Source organism: Orcinus orca, chromosome 9 (assembly GCF_937001465.1).
Source record: "Orcinus orca chromosome 9, mOrcOrc1.1, whole genome shotgun sequence".
Lineage (NCBI taxonomy): Eukaryota > Metazoa > Chordata > Mammalia > Artiodactyla > Delphinidae > Orcinus > Orcinus orca.
Window position 1 is genome coordinate 16,358,957 of NC_064567.1, and position 17,280 is coordinate 16,376,236.

A 17,280-nucleotide genomic window follows, 5' to 3' on the forward strand; every position below is an offset into this window, starting at 1 on the left:
AAAGCTTTCATTTTTCATCATTGAATATGATGCTAGTTGGGGATTTTTCATATGTGCCCCTCATTGTGTTGAGGAAGATTCCTTAGTTTTCTTAATGCTTATATCATGAAAGGATGGTATATTTTGTTAAATGCCTCTTCGGGGTCAACTGCAATAGACTGTGTTTTTTAAAATATGTGATATTATATTGACTGATTTTCTTTTATGTTCAAAAGCCCTTGCATTCTGGGATAAATCCTACTTGGTTGTGCTGTATAATCCTTTACTATGCTTTTGGATTCACTTTGCTAATATTTTGTTAATGATTTTTTGCATCTATATACATAAAAAATATTGATCTGTAATAGTCTTTTATTTTGATATTTTTATCTGGCTTGTCAGGGCAATGCAGGCTTCACAGAATGAGTTAAAAATTTTTCCTTAATCTTCTATATTTTGGAAGAATTTGAAAAGTATTAGTGCTAATTCTTCTTTAATATTAGTTAGAATTTACCAGTGAAGACAGCTGGTGCTGGACTTTTCTTTGTTGGGAGGTTTTTGATTACTGAATCAATATATTTATTATTAGGTTTATTGAGATTTTATATTTCTTCTTGAGTCAGTTTAGGTAACTATGTTTCCAGGAATTCATCTATTTCATCTAAGTTATCAAATTTGCTGGCATACAACTGTTCACTGTATTCTCATAACCGTTTTGGGTTTTCTGCAATGTCATTAGTAATGCCCCCACTTTTATTTCTGATTTTATTTATTTGTATTTTATCTCTTTTTTTTCTTTGTCTGTCTAGCTAACTATTTGCCAAATTTGTTCATCTTTCCAAGAAACAATTTTTGGTTTTGTTGATTTTCTATGTTATTTTTCTATTTTTTATTCATTGAGCTCTGATTTAATCTCTATTATTTCCTTCTGCTAGCTTTGGATATAGTTTTTCCATTCTTTTTCTAGTTCCTCAAGGTACAGAGTTAGATAATTGATTTTAGATCTTTCTTTTTTAATGTAGGCACTTAACAGCTATAAATTTCCCTCTAAGGACTGCTTTTGCTACAACCCATATATTTCTGTATTTTATGTTTTTCTTTCATTTATCTCAAGGTATGTTTTCTAATTTCCTTTGTGACTTCTTCCTTGGTTCATTGATTGTTTAAGAGTATTTTGTTTAATTTCCACAGATTGTGGCTGGGGCTGAGGTCATCTGAAGCATTATTCCCTGTTATACTTCACACTTGAGCTGGGAAAATGCAAAAGCTAGAACAGCAGTTGAGAATTTCTATCTCACTGTAATCTCTCCAAATGGTCTCTCTAGCATAGAAGCCTCAGGAAAGTCAGACTTCTTTGGGGCCTCCAGGATCCAAAGATGTATGTAACAAGAGAGAGCAAGGAGGAAACTATATCCCTTTGATGTCCTAGATTTAGAAGTCATATAGTATCACTACTTCCCTCTATGTGTCAGAGCAGTCATAAGCTCTGATGAAATTCGAGGCAAAGGAACACAGTCTTCATCTTATCACTGTCCCACTTAAGAAGAGCTAGCAATATGAGAGATATTTTTGTGGTCATTTATTTAGTTAAATACAATATGAGACAGTGTGATAACAATAATATCAATCTGAACTGCAGATTTTTTTTAAAGTTTATGTAATGAAGCTTTTTTTTGATATGTAAAATAATAGACTTATGGTGGTAGAAAAACAAAACCAATCATTTCTGGTGCACTGTTAATCTTTTTTTGGTGTCTATTTCAAATCACATATTTGAATAAATTATATTTATCTTTGCTACATTCAATAATATCACATAGTAATTTTAGTGTCATTTGTGCAAATAAAAACAAAGTGACTACTGTTACAGTCCTCATCTACTCTATTACTTTCTTCAAGTAGGTTTTCTGGGCATAGATGTAGCTACACAGAGATAAACAGAATTAAGAATGGAGATACAGAAACTCAAATGTATAATCATATTTACTTATGTATGAATTTATATTTTACCTTGTTCTACAGAACTCATTCAGGCCTTGCTTTCTTCACACAAGGTTTACTGGGTGTAGGTATAAATACTGAGGAATAAACATATGAAAGAAGGAACATGGAAACACAAAAATGTCAAATAAAATGTAGAATCATATAATTCATATATGGATGCATATTTTGCCTCATTCCATGATAAGGACTTGAACTGTCAAAAAGATATGTGAATGAAAAGGCATCAATGTTGAACATTCACAGCCTCAACTCTTCTGTTTGAGAATACAAAACAAAGCAAAAATTGCTTTTATCATTATGCATTGGTTTCTGAACTTGTGCAAAGTGGCATAAGAGGTAGTACCAGCTGGATGGATTTACATTGGGAAGGGCATGGTAACTCTGTAGAAGAAAGGACCATAAGGCAAGAGAGAAGTGATGAGAATACAAAAGTCCTTGTGTGCTGGATTTTAAAATGGAGGATGGTTAAATGATAGATGAAGCAATTGACAACTGAGCTCTACTGAAGGGAACCTGGGGGAGATAGATGGTTAAAAAGAAGAGTTACGAAGTGTTACACTGTGAGTGAATGGAACTCTAAAGAGGATTTTCATTTAAACTGCAACTAGAATTTAAATATCTGTTCAGTCTTTTTTGGCTATTAGGTTTTTTTTTTTTTTGTATAGGACACCATGGTAAAACAGAACAGTAGATTAAAGACCTAATTGTTTTACTGTCTGATCAATCAGGGTATTCATGAAAGAGGAGCAAGGAGTTGCTCATATTGTATGAGCAACTCATAGAATACAGTGGAAAGAGTATTTAGCTGGGAATTATGAGAGATGAGTTCTCATCTGGGTTCAGGAAGAACAAAGGTTCTTTCTGCCTCTAACCTGCTAAGATTCTGTCTTATTTTAGTTATAAGACAAAAGAAACATATACAAAATATGTATCCATTTGGTCTTATGCCCTTACCACTTCCAAATGAAAATTGTTAACAAGTAAACATGCAAGATTAATTATAAATACATTTCTGCAATTGGCAATCAATCATGATATAATCTTCATTTTTCAAAGGAGTTTGAAATATATATTATATTGAATATATACATATATTATATATATGAACACATATATAATACAAGTAAATATTGGTCTTTGACTACAAAAAGTTTCTAGGAACTCAAAATAGACTTTTAAAAGACTGTCTTTTCACCATGACCACATCTATAAGTGAATCCATTTCTCAGGCAAATTATCTGGCTCTCTTCAGCAATTCATCTTCACTCAACTGATCAGGCACACTGAACCTGTGTAATTATTGTAGTTATCTGAGGGACCAATTCAATTGGATTTTCATTTGATGTGTTTTAGATCAATAGACACAGTTTAGGGTGTCTGGGAGATGCATGACGCAATTATCCAGAGTTTTTAAGTTATTATAGTCTTATTTGTTATGAATTATTTCTCATTAAAGGAAATCTATTTGGAGATAATTTTTTTAATAATGGACTTATGTGCCTTGTAGACTATTTTAAAATAATCTTTGGGCCTATACTTGTTGCTAACCTATAGAAGCATGATGTGGTAGAAAGCTCAGTGATGTAGGAATCAAACGACTGGGTTGTAGTCCTGCCTAAACTACTAACTTCAGGAAAAGCTCATAATTGCTCAGAGTCCAGCTTCCTCATCAGTAAAAGGAGAGGACTGAACAAGAGGACTGCTACACTTCTTTTCACCTACAGTATTCTATGACTGTGCCCTCTTTTAATATGCTTGTTCCGAAAGGTATAATAAGTTGGATCTGGAAGACAAATAAATGTTGAAGTTGATACTACTGTCTACCTGCTCCATTCTTATGTCTGCCCAAGCTTCCCAAATGAATCAGGAAATAGCACCACAGTTGTCATAGCAGGGCCCAGCCCACGTATCCAGACAATTTTCACTACAGAGTACACACAAATAGCTCTTTGGAAATTAAGGAAATACACAAGTGCAAATATTTGTTGCTGATCTTAAAAGAGAGGGCAAAATCTAGATCAATGTACAGAAAATCTACACATACAATAAAAGAAAAAAATTATAGAATATGGAATATATTTTTAAAATACAAGTCTATACAAAAGTCTTTATTTTAATATTTAAAAGAAAGAATCACATGTTCATTCCCACAGCTTTTCTTTCTCTTTAATTTAAAATATAGATATATTTTCTCTTTGTTTTGGTATAAGCTTACTTTGGCTCTCCCTGGAAACCTATGTATCTAGTAAAAACAATAAACAGAAATTAAAATGTATATATTTAAATGTATTATAAATAATACATATTTTTTAAACATCTTTATTGAAGTATAATTGCTTTACAATGGTGTGTTAGTTTCTGCTTTATAACAAAGTGAATCAGCTATACATATACATATATCCCCATATCTCCTCCCTCTTGTGTCTCCCTCCCACCCTCCCTATCCCTCCCCTCTAGGTGGTCACAAAGCACCGAGCTGATCTCCCTGTGCTATGTGGCTGCTGGGAGGAGGAAGGGTAAGCTGGGATGAAGTGAAAGAGTGGCATGGACATATATACACTACTGAATGTAAAATAGTTAGCTAGTGGGAAGCAGCAGCATAGCACAGGGAGATCAGCTCAGTGCTTTGCGATGACCTAGAGGGGTGGGATAGGGAGGGTGGGAGGGAGACGCAAGAGGGAGGGGATATGGGGATATGTATGCATATATGGCTGATTCACTTTGGTGTACAACAGAAACTAACACAGTATTGTGAAGAAATTACACTCCAGTAAATATCTATTAAAAAAAAATCTCAGGGTCTTCTGAGTGCAGGTCTCTATGTGACTGCACAGTTTGCATACCATGAAGTCAGCCCTACATAATTATCCCTTTTCCTATGATATTTAGATAAAATGAATTTTTGTTTGCTTATAATTGTATATTATTAGCTGTCAGGCTATCTTTGACTAGAAGCTACAAAATGTCAAGGATTATATTCCATGGATATATTCCACTCTGGTTGTTACACATATTACTCATATTCTCCAAAACTGGTGTATTCCCATCCATCAAGATTATTTACATAAAGTCTATGCACGGCATGTAATAAACTTTCAATAAATGTTTAACAGCAAAAAAAAAAGGATAACCTAAAGAGGGAATTGGCCAAAGATGAAAGTGCAGCAAAGAATTGAAGAGGGATGATGGGAGACGTGGAACTTGAATGTAGCATAAATGGAGTTATAGAAGAAACAACAGACCGTGAGAATGTTGACACTGCTGCCCTCTGAGAGCCTCTAGACATGCAGTCAGAGGAACTTAGTAAAGGTCAACTTTTCATCATAGATGAGGAATGTGGTTGTGGCGAAAAGGATGCAGGCCTCTCAGAGAAAGTGACACCTACAGAAAACCTCCCATTAAAAGGCCTCTCAGACATACTTCATAATATTAAAGCATAGAGGATACAATGTTAGAAGCTGATCCAGAATTAGACTGGAGTATGACAATTTACCCAGGCACTGGAAAGATACTTGCTCTGTATTGTAAGTTACAGTGATGAGAAGGAAAAGGTAAGCACTGTTCAAATTAATCTTGGTAAGTTTTTTACACAGATATAAAACACTTTAATTCTCAAGTTTCCTAATATTTTAAATTACAGTATACTAAATACATATTTAGTGTAATATTTAAATAAATACTTGAGTATTCTATTATTTATTAATTAAATTTATAAATTTAAAATTTTTATAATTATATTATAATAATATAATTGTAATGATACATAATTTAAATTGTTTTAAAAATTAATAAAAATACTATGTTTATAGTTATAATAAACACATATGTATTTATTAAAGTTTTATTATTTTTTTCACTTTCCTATATATTTATGACAGAGTTTTTAATATTTTGACAAAAATTTTTTTTTTTTTGCGATACACGGGCCCCTCACTGTTGTGGCCTCTCCCGTTTTTTTTACTATTGGTTAACACTGCTTTGCACAGTTTTGGATTACACAGTCATTTTCGTGGTCCTGAACTACTGTGCAAGGTGAAGAGAGCCTGTGTTTGAAACTGTTATTAGCTGCCTCACTCCTTCCTCTCCTTTAGTCCTAATTTCTTTAGGCAGCTACATTTACTTCTTCTACCTCTGTCTTGTGATATTTATCTCCACATTTTCAAAAATGTGTTATAATTGCTTTTTCATGACTCATTTTAATTTTTCTTATTTTTTACTGCCTTGTTTTGGGTTCTTTTTTATGGCAGTGTAGTATTTCATTGCTATGTATTATTTTTTTGATTAAATAGAACACAATTTGTTTATTCATTCTACACTTGATAGGCAATTGGTTATATGTTCCTGTTTTTACCTATATAAATAAAGTTTTTAAGAACATTCTTTCATATGTCTTTTGACATTATTTGACATTGACATCTGATCAATATTTTATTTGCACAGCCATAAATTTATTTTTGACTACATTTACTTCAGAAACCATACATAGATTTTTTTTAATGGTACACAAAATTAAATTCATATAGTGAATTCCAGCATACATATCAGCTTCATACAACATAATCAGGAATACAACCACTATGTTCCTTAGGGTTTGTTGGTAACAATTTGTTTTCAAAATTACATATAAAAGAGTGATGTTTATCTTCATTAGTGCTTTCTCTTTTATCAGATCAATGACCTGTTCTCTTGGTCCTTCCTGGCCCTGCTTTAGGAGGTGACAACAGAAAGTTCATCTGAGAAGTTAGCATTTGTCTTTGGCTGACATGATGTTCAAAATTATATTTTAATACCCAATTGATCTAGACTTTCAGAGCTTTTAATTATCTCCTAATATTAAAAAAATCTAAATCTATGTATATATTAATGATTCTATTAAATATACATTTTGTCCTTATAAGCTCTCTCTTATGGAATGTAAAAAGATTCAATAGAATATTAAATGAACATGTTATTTGAATATTGAAGTATGATGACTAATCACACTCATTCTCCATGCCACCCCACCACCAAGAGCAGAATCAGTTGAGAGATACTGATATCAAACAGAGGGGTGATCAAAGTACAAACTCTCTACTGGTGAAACTGAGTTGGAGAACACAGACTGCCCTGTGGCTGGTTATTATTTCCCCTGGAATTAAATTTATCCTCCTAGAACTGCATTTCCCCCCACATCCAGGGTACACTGTGCCACAGGAAGCAAAACAGAAGCCTTGCATCCTAAGGACAGACTGCTCTGAGACAGGGGGACATGCTGGCTGGGTTCCCTTTGTATAGAGCCCTTCTCTAAGCTTGTCTGTCAAAAAAGATCAATTTGAGACAAGGTTACAGTCCCAAATTTCCTAAAGGACCATGGTAGGACTGTGGAGAGAAAGTCAACATGTGGGTAATATTTATATAGTGTTTGCAATGTGCCAACGTCCCTTCTAAAAACCTTTGTATTTATTGAAATAGTTAATACTTACAAAACTCTACATGATATTTCCATTTCAATGATGAATAACTGGAGGCATAGAAAGGGTAAGTAACTTGCTCAAGGTCACACTGCTAGTAAGTGTCTGAGCTGAAATTTAAACCAATGTAGTCTATGTCCAAATTACATAATACTTCCTACAGCCTGCAATTTCTTTTTTTCCCCATAATTTGAGGGTAGAGCAGTGTCCCTCAAGGGAGAAAATCAGCTCCCACCTTCAAGGGTCACTTTTTCAATACAGAACATCACATCTTTATCTATATTCCTGGGACTAATATGAGAAGTTCATTTTTTGCCCCTAGTCCTTCCACACTCAGGATCACGCATTAATTAAGTTAACTAAAAGATTACCCTATACCCCAATGTTGTTATCTCATCACTATCATGATTCCTACTTCAAATGTTTCCCTACCATTGTGTTAAATATAACTCAGTAGAGGTTACTCAATGAACACAAGTGACTCCATAAAATTACCATGAATTTTTTTCATAAAAAAAACAACTTTGCATAATATGAACTCTTCTCCATTATTAAATTATCAAGGAAGAATTAAAGACCAGAAATTTAATTTTGCTCTAGCAGCTCCAAATCCTAAGAAATTAAAATCCTTAAACCCTCTTCCCCAGTTCTTTATTCTGGTTAGTTTCAGTATTGGGGGGGGTTCTCAGTTCCTGGTGGAGTTGGGGGTTCTGAGCAGCAGCAGCAGCCTGAGCTCTCTTCTGTGTAAAAGTGTGTTGGATGTCACCCAAATGTGTGGGATACACCCAAATGTATATCAATCAAACCTATTGTCAATCAAACGTATATCAATCAAATACAGATCAAATATGTATTGTCTCTCCTTGTCAAATTCCACTAAAACATAGTTACAAATAAAGTATCTATATACACACATATATATGTATACTTATGTATGTATGTATATATACATATGTATGGATGGATGGATGGATGGATGTATACATACTCACCAGTATAGAGAGAATGGGGAAAGGAAGGGTTCAACAGATGAAAGGCTTTAGTACACTTTAGGTGGACAGAATGCAGATGAAGGAATGTGACCGACTCAACTGAATATGGGTGACCCTGTGAGAATACAGCACCTGGTTCCCCCTGCTCATTTCTGAAAAGTTTAGGACTTGGAGGCAACAGGCACCAGAAAAGATACAGGGAAACTGAGCTAAAAAAGCAACGGGAGTTTGGAAAGAGTTTAAAGTAAAAAGTTGGTATCCTGGTCAGGTCTCCCCTGCTACCCTTTAGCCCTGATAGACATTATCTGGCCCCCTGCATTAGGAGAGCAGGCAACCAGGGAAGTCCTCAAGTTCTTTTTTTTTTTTTTAACCTTTAAGCCTGGCTTTGGTTCACGTTATATGAGAATTTCTTAATTCTGGTAGTAGAACTCAAGGCCACCACTATTTCCAATTCCAGATCCAGGAAATATATGACTTCACACTGAGTTTACCTCTTCGTGTTTCCATTCTCTTTCTGATTCATGGAGATGCTCATCTTGAATTTGAGCATTTCTTTATTTTATTTTTTTAAAATTTTTATTGGAGTATAGTTGCTTTACAATGTTGTGTTAGTTTCTACTGTAGAGCAAAGTGAATCAGCTATACGTATATATATACCCCCTCTTTTTATTAGTTTTTTAAACATATCTCTCATTGCAATAAATTATAAATGTAGAGGACAGTAACTTCCTCATTAACTTTTTCTGCCATTTTGAAATACATCTGTCATCATTATACACACATTTAAACACACACATACAGACACACACGAAGTATTGATCTTTCAAATTCAGTATCTTTGCAATAAGACAGATTTGGGGCTGCTAGGTAGGCAGACCCTTACCAATGAGCATTCAAGTGAATATATAGGCAAAGTGGTATTAATGGAGTTATTGGTCTTAAAATGTCTTGTTGAATTTTAATGCTTAACATGATTTGTCATTACTACAATGTATTGACCTTCATTTTACTTGATATCATGTTTCACAAAAGATGTTAGCTAACTGCATCAATAGGATAAATAAGAATATGAAGTGTAGTCTACTCTAAAAATGTGCAATCTGGGCTTCCCTGGTGGTGCAGTGGTTGAGAGTCCGCCTGCCGATGCAGGGGACGCAGGTTCGTGCCCCGGTCTGGGAAGATCCCACATGCCGCGGAGCGGCTGGGCCCGTGACCCATGGCAGCTGAGCCTGCGCGTCTGGAGCCTGTGCTCCGCAATGGGAGTGGCCACAACAGTGAGAGGCCCGCGTACCGCAAAAAAATGTGCAATCTATTTTCAAGCTCTTTTGGGAACTAATTTTGCAGCAGATGTTTGCATACAATGTGCTAACTTCAAACGGTGATTATTTAATTCTTGAAGGAAAATGTATCCATTTTGGAAGAGCTTATACATTCCCTAGAATAACCCCAAGTATCTTAGATAATTTTTTTCTATAATTTCTTATATTTTAAAGATATTTGGTTCATTCTTACCAGACTTAGGAGTTTAACTTGAAAGGCAATAGTTTAGAGGAAAGAGAACAGATTTTAATGTTAGACACATCAGTGATCTAAAACTCACCTCTATTATTTTCTAATTGTGTAAACTTAGGCAAAATTAATTTCTCCAAGCCTTAGTTTTTATTTGTTAAGCAGAGAAGACAATGACTATCTTATTTCTAGTACTTTGGTGGTTTAACTGAGATAATGAATATAAACTTCATAATGTGGGACTGATATAGAGTTGATGGCCAATACGTGTTAGTTTCAGTGTCTATTTATCCCGTATCTGTGAGATTTTATCCTAAAGTACAAATGTGACAATTATGTGCTTCTCCTTCCAGTCATATTTAATGAGTAAGGTTATGCTTACCGGCTCTTGTACCCCTTCATGTCAGAAAAAAAAAAAAGCTGGATCAAAAATAGATGTTACTTCCTTATGTATGCATATGTGTTTCCACTTCTCATTGCAGCTTTGGTAAAAGGATGGTATTTTTAAGATAAGAGCTTGTGAGAAACAATGCAATTATTCAGTCATTCTGAAAGATGGCCCAGGAGGTATTGTTCTGCTTACACAGGCTCTACAAATAGATAATGTCATAATGAATTTTTGTTCTAAGGAGATGTTTTATACCTCAACCACATTAAATGTAACAAATGCCAAATGGAATTAAAGAGATGGAACAAAACTCAGTACATTTGTTTCCAATCTAAACTCATCCTTGAGGTACATTAGGACAGAATCCGAGGTATTCTGCCAAAAGAAGGTTTCTTTCTTTTATTCCCACAAACACCATGTTATGCTATGCATACAGGTGCTTCTCTGTGAGTAGGTCACCATTTATTTTGTAAATACAAATCAGGTAGAGAATAGTTGAGCAGGAAATGCTGAAGGTATTACTCTGTCATTATTTAGGGTAGGAATTTGCAAAAAATGTCCTCTAGGAAAACACACACACACACACACACACACACACACACACACTCACACTTTAAGCAAGAAGACCTGGATTCAAATCCCAGCTTTAACTCTTTCTACTCATATGATCATGAACAAGTTAGTCTTTCCAAAATTCAGTTTCGTCCCTCCTAAAATACATAATTTTGACAGTCTAACATTACATGCCACATAGATAGTAGATACTGAAACATATAGGTTACTCTCCTTTCTTCCTTGTGTAGGTAATTTTATACCTCCCATAGAAAGCCCTTAGGCAGTTTCTGTGATGAATGTAAGAATTCAAGTTTCAAAATACCAGTGATAGGTTTTTGTTCACATGTGTGATTCCTGCTTCTAGAATTTATATTATGCAATAATCAAGTCAATTGAAAATAGTAAATTAAATATGGAATTAAATGATGCCATTAAAGTAATATTTTTTGATTTGGTTTAATCTTCTTGATTTTCATTTTCAAGGAAATTAGGAAAACACAAAACTTTGAAGATGAAATATACAATTCAATAAATGTTTGTTATCATATGATCCAGAAATTCCACTCCTAGGTATATACTCAAGAAAAATGAAAATCTATGTCCACACAAAAACTTGTACATCAATATTCATTGAAGTATTATTCACAACAGCCCCAAAATAGAAACAACCCAAATGTCCATGAACTAATGAACTGATAAATAAAAGAGTATCTCCATACGATGTTGTATTATTCAGGAATATAAAGAAATTAAGGACTGATACATGCTACAACATGGACAAATCTTGAAACATTCTGCTAAGTGAAAGAAGCCAGTCACAAAGGACCATACGTTGTATGGTTCCACTTATGTGAAATATGCAGAATAGGCAAGTCTATAGAGATGGAAACGATATTGCTTAGGGAAAGGGGGGAGAGTTGGAAGGACTGTGAGATTGAGGGGTAGGGGCGAATGCTAAGGGGTATGGTGGGTTTTTTGTGGGGGGGTAATAAAAGCGTTCTAAAACTGACTGTGGTGATGAATGATCAACTCTGTGATTACATTAAAAGCCACTGAACTGTACACTAAATGGATGATTTGTATGTGAATTATGTCTCAATGAAGCTGATTAAATAAATAAAGCATGATCTCTACTATAGGTGAAATAGACATGTTAACGAGTAAATTATGATGGCTTCTGTTACAAAGATCCATTTAATTCATTCACTCATTCTTTCACCATACAGATATTCAGTGAGCATCTACTCTGTGTCAGGCCCCATGATGGGAACAGGATACATACACAGTGGTGAGCAAAACAGATATGGTTTCTGTCCTCATGGAGATAATCACTAATAGCACAGTGACTGGTGCTCCATTGATTTCCTTTGTTTAGAAAAATGAGAGCATGACTCTATTCATTTCTGGGAGTTAATTCCCAGTTCCTGCATTCTTAACGGTATTACTTTAATTAAGTTTTGTATAAGACGTAAAGGTTTCTCATAACAGTATTTTTAGAAAGAGAGATGGAGTCAAAAAACCAGAAAGAAACAAGGTACTTCATCTTAGAAAGACCTTGACTCTGGCCTCAAATGTGATCATCTTGGACTAGCTATATAGATTTTTTTTCTGATATTAAACAGTCAGAAATGGTAATAATTTGGAGTTCATGAGCAATAATATAGAGACTTATATGATCAACTAAATAGCTTATTTGCCACAATTTAGGACAACACTGAATCTTTCAACATCTCTGTGCTGCAAAAACTTCCTTCATTAGGAAGAGGTAGTTCAGTGTGTATCACAATCCAAAGGACATATTGGCAAGAAATGAAGATTTAGCGGAAGAGGCAAGTCAAAATCTTGACCTTTCCTTTTCTCTGTTATTTAGTTTATCCCACTCAGAATCTCTATCCTTCTTCCAAAATGGAGAGGTCTCTTCATGTCTTATTTGTCCCATCCACCTCTCCCTTCTACCCTTCCAATTCACTCAGAAAACTAAGCAGAAATTAGAATGAATCTCAGTAAGAAAAGGGCATGGGACAAGGACTTATTTTAGTCTAGACTAAAAGGGATTTTACTGATACTACATAAATAGGTTTATGAGGATATATGCTGTGGATATTTGGAGCCAATGTGCATCAAAGGAACCACTGATCTAGTTGACAGAGTATAATCTTGACACTCAGGAGAACTTGGTGTTCTGATCCCTGCTTTACCACTAACTAGTTGTGTGATGTTAGGCAAATTACCTCCTCAGTACATTAGCTTTTCTCCTTTGTTGATTGAAGGAATTGAACCAGAAGATCTTTCAGTTCCTTTTAGATCCAAAATTAGTATTTCCTTCATAATGTTATAGTCAACTTATAAATTCTTCTTCTTATATATTTTGGAGTATAGATGTGGATTAAGAGTATAGGATTTGGAATCAGATAGAGCTGGGAGTGAATGCATATCCTATCATTTGTTAGAAAGCTGTTTATGCCCTGGGAAAAGTCTTTATATGCCTCATTTACCTCATCTATATGAGAAGACAGAATGACCTCATAAGGTTGTTTTGAGGATTTTCAATGACACCCTATACAAAAAGCACCTGGACTACTCTATGTGCTCAATAAATGAAAGCTATTACTATAATTGATGTAGACTAGATGAATTCATTTTATGTAAAGTAGTCTGCTTAGCATCTTTGGTATTATATTTCTCTTATACACAAGGTGTCCATCTGATACATTATAATATTGCATTTTCTTAATATGCTATGTGTCTATCTCCAGTATACGACAGCCAGAAATGACTTCTAAGCTACAGGCCAATCTCTGAGCTGATGAATTGCTCCAAATACTTGACTGCTACCTCCTCTCTGTGACCTTCTTGAGAAGACGTCTATACTGACAATGTGGAAATATCATGGGGGAAGTGAGATGTAGGGAGAGAGAAGAGAGTGGAGTTATGTAAAGAACACTAGAAGTTAGAAGAGAAAAAATAAAGGAAATAGTATAAAAAGGAATGCCTTAGTTTGAATTCCTTATGTTATTATGTTTCCCAAGTCTTTTACAGAGACCAAAAATTATTTTTATAATAGGAAAAATTATATAACTTATATATAAAAATATATCATTGTATGAAAACAGTACTTTAAAAATTCAAAGTAGCTCTTGAAGAGAGCAGAGCAGAGCCTAAATGGATTTCTTCTCCCTTGTTTAAGATCAGATCTAAGGCATGCACATATAGATGCTTTACATATACCTAACCAGCCATGCATATATTTATAGATATGCTTCCAAAAAAGAGGAACATCTCTACATCTATTTACAGTTGAATATAGGTTTGTATTCACTAAACATAACAATCCTTTCAATCAAACAGACATACATAAACTCTTATTTGTATTCATCCAAATACACAGACATGCAAACACTGATGCCCACACTTGCAGAAAGTCTCAATATCTATACCAGCTGAAACTAATGCTTCAGTTTAGTGAAAGGAAGAGAGGGGTTTTTCTCACAACAACATTTAAACCTTTGTAAGTACAGGGTTTGTTCGTTTTTTTCATTTGTAAAATCTGGCTGTGTAAGATATCCTACTCACTAAAATAGCTTAGGATTTTGAAGTTAAAAATAAACATTATATAGTAAAATTAGTGTTAGCATCTCCCTCCTAATGTTATATGCAATGACTTCATAAGTGCTCTAGGATAGTGTAAAGTAATGAGCTTCTGGCCTCATTACAGCAGTTTGTTGGGCTGGCCTCTGGGAAACAGCAATGGGAACTGCCTAGAGTCCACAGAAGATGCTGAGGAGACAATGTCCTCTTTGGAACAAAGACTATAATCTTTGGTCTTATAGACTTATTTAAGAGTTCAAATGAGCAAGTTACAGATGTGCTAATGAAAGGCCCAAGAAATACAGCTGATGGGCATAACAGTGATTTCAACCCAGATGTTCCATTGGGTTAAAACAGCATTGTTAGCAGTGGTTCTCAAAATCCCTTGGAGGCTTTATTAAAACACAGATTGCTTGGCTCTACCCCCAGAGCCTTTAATTTAGTAGCTCTGTAGTTGGGGCTGGAGAATTTGTCTTTCTATCAAGTCCCTAAGTGGTAATGATGATGCTGGTCTCTAGACCACACTTGGGAACTGTGCCTTAGAGAGAGAGAACGATTTAAGGAAGAAGGATGTATCAGAATCTTTCAGGGACTTGAGGTGTGATCTGAGTGGACATACGTAATTTTGTAAAGTTCTGTAGGGGATTCAACTTCACTCCTCTCTCACTCCCAATCCCAACCCTCCAATCCTGCCCCAACCAGACTGACAACTAACTACTGGGCTAGGTAAATTATGTGGTTTCAATCACAGAAGCAGATAGTACTAGCTTTAAAAAAAAAGTCCAAAAGATTGGAAGTATGTATTGCAAATAAAAAGTTATTATGAAGTGGATACACAAAATGGACAGGAGCCCATAGCATTTGCCTCATCTTTGCCAAGCTACCATAGACTTTTGAAATAAATACTGATTTCTTTTTTATACTAATGTGAACTTAAAGGTATGAAGTGACATGAAAGCCATAAAGCAGAAGAAGGAAACTTAACATTTATGGAAAATTAGTGCCAAAGATTTGCTCGCTGGTAATGTTGATTAGAAGTTTTGTAGTCTTGGCCAATTAAATCAGCTTCCATACCACAGTGAGTAAATGATGGTTGTGAGTGTCTTTAAGAGCAGAGAGAAGGCAGAGAGAATCAAGGAAAAATCCAAATGATAGCAGAATGCTTTCCTTTTAAGGCAAGAGAAAGAAATATCCAGAGGACAAACTTAGGCTTCAGCTTCTGAGATGAATGAAAACGGTTTTAGCTCTCAAAGCTGTAGCTATGGAGCAGCTAGTCCTCAAGGCACTGAGTTAATGATGTAGCTGATTGCTTCTATGCACAGAGTCATTATGACTGATACTGGGCAAGTTGCTTAACCTCTTTTGGTCCCAGTTTCCTCATCTGTAAAATGAGGAAATCGGAATAGATGACTTCCGAAGTCCCTTACAGGTCTAACATTTTATGATTTAATGCCTGACTGGCAATGCATCCTCTTAAGTGCCACTGTGCATAGCCATGCATGACTTGAAACATTCCTGTGCAGGGTGCCAGCTTGTCTTCATGATGGAAAGTAAAGAGAGCTAGCTTTAAACAAAAGAGTGAAGTAATCCAAGTTTTATTTAATCTTCTTTAAGTTTTGTTTAAACTGACTCTCATGCCCTTTTAAATTCCCTTTCAGGCAACCTGGGTTTCCTTGCATTCGCTCATTACCCTCTCTTCACACTTCGCTTTCAAAGGCATATTGGGCATTGGTAAAAATGTAGGCAATGTTTATTGGATAACTGATAATCTCCTTAAGGTGACAGTAACACTAAGTGCAGACAACAATTAAAAATCCAGGGGAAGAGCCTGGATAATCAGGTTTAGAATACCAAGCAAAACATTGGCAACACATTTGAGCACTTGCCCAAAAGGGCTGGAGATATGCTCGGTAAAACTGAATGAATGAGAACGTCGATCCTCAAACACATGCTCACACGACCCAGAAGAATATCAAAACATGTTGTCATATGGGGCTAAAAAAGTTCAAGCTTAGTGAGTTTGGGGTACAAATATACTGAAATAATTGTAACCACATTGTCATGGGGGTATGTAGGCATATAACCAGGGGAAATCCTGGCAGAATCCTTCCCACTGCACTTGAAATCTTACCTCGAAATCTTCCTCTAAGGCTGACTGAGGAGCCTTAGAGGAGAACCTGTTCAGTTGGTCTAGAATCCCTGAAGGCTTAGCTGTATTTTTCTGAACACCCTTCCAAACTTCCTTCCATTTCCTAAAGAGGAACCCCTTGAAGGACCCTGAGCTGGTGGGGAGAGATGGAGGAGCATGTGTCCAGGACTTATTGGCTTTAACCCGGACACCTGAACTTGGAGACTTCTTTCCTGAGCACTGGTTTGCCTCCATACCTAGGTCACTTCCCTGTGCTTCTGGCTCTTCTCCTCCATTTTGTAACCACAATGGTCAAGCACATGGTCATGCGATGTTTTCGACCATCTACCTAAACCCAAGTGACTTAGAGTTACTATAGTCACAGTCCTGTCATCTAGAACATCTAGTATCAGGTCTTCAAGACAGAGAATAACTGAAAAGGCTCCCAGATAATTCAAGTAAGAGGCAGAGACATAGAAGAATAGGAAAGCACAGCAAGAATCCCTGTGCTAGGCTATAGTGGGTAACATGAGTGAGTCAAAATTCAGAATTAGAACATTGCCTCTGCATACATGTATTAGTGGATATATATAAATACAGTTGTAATAATTGATATAATTTAAAGATAATATAAGTAATAATAAAGGAAAAAGATTTTTTAAAACTTGGCTTCACTATGGAAGAATA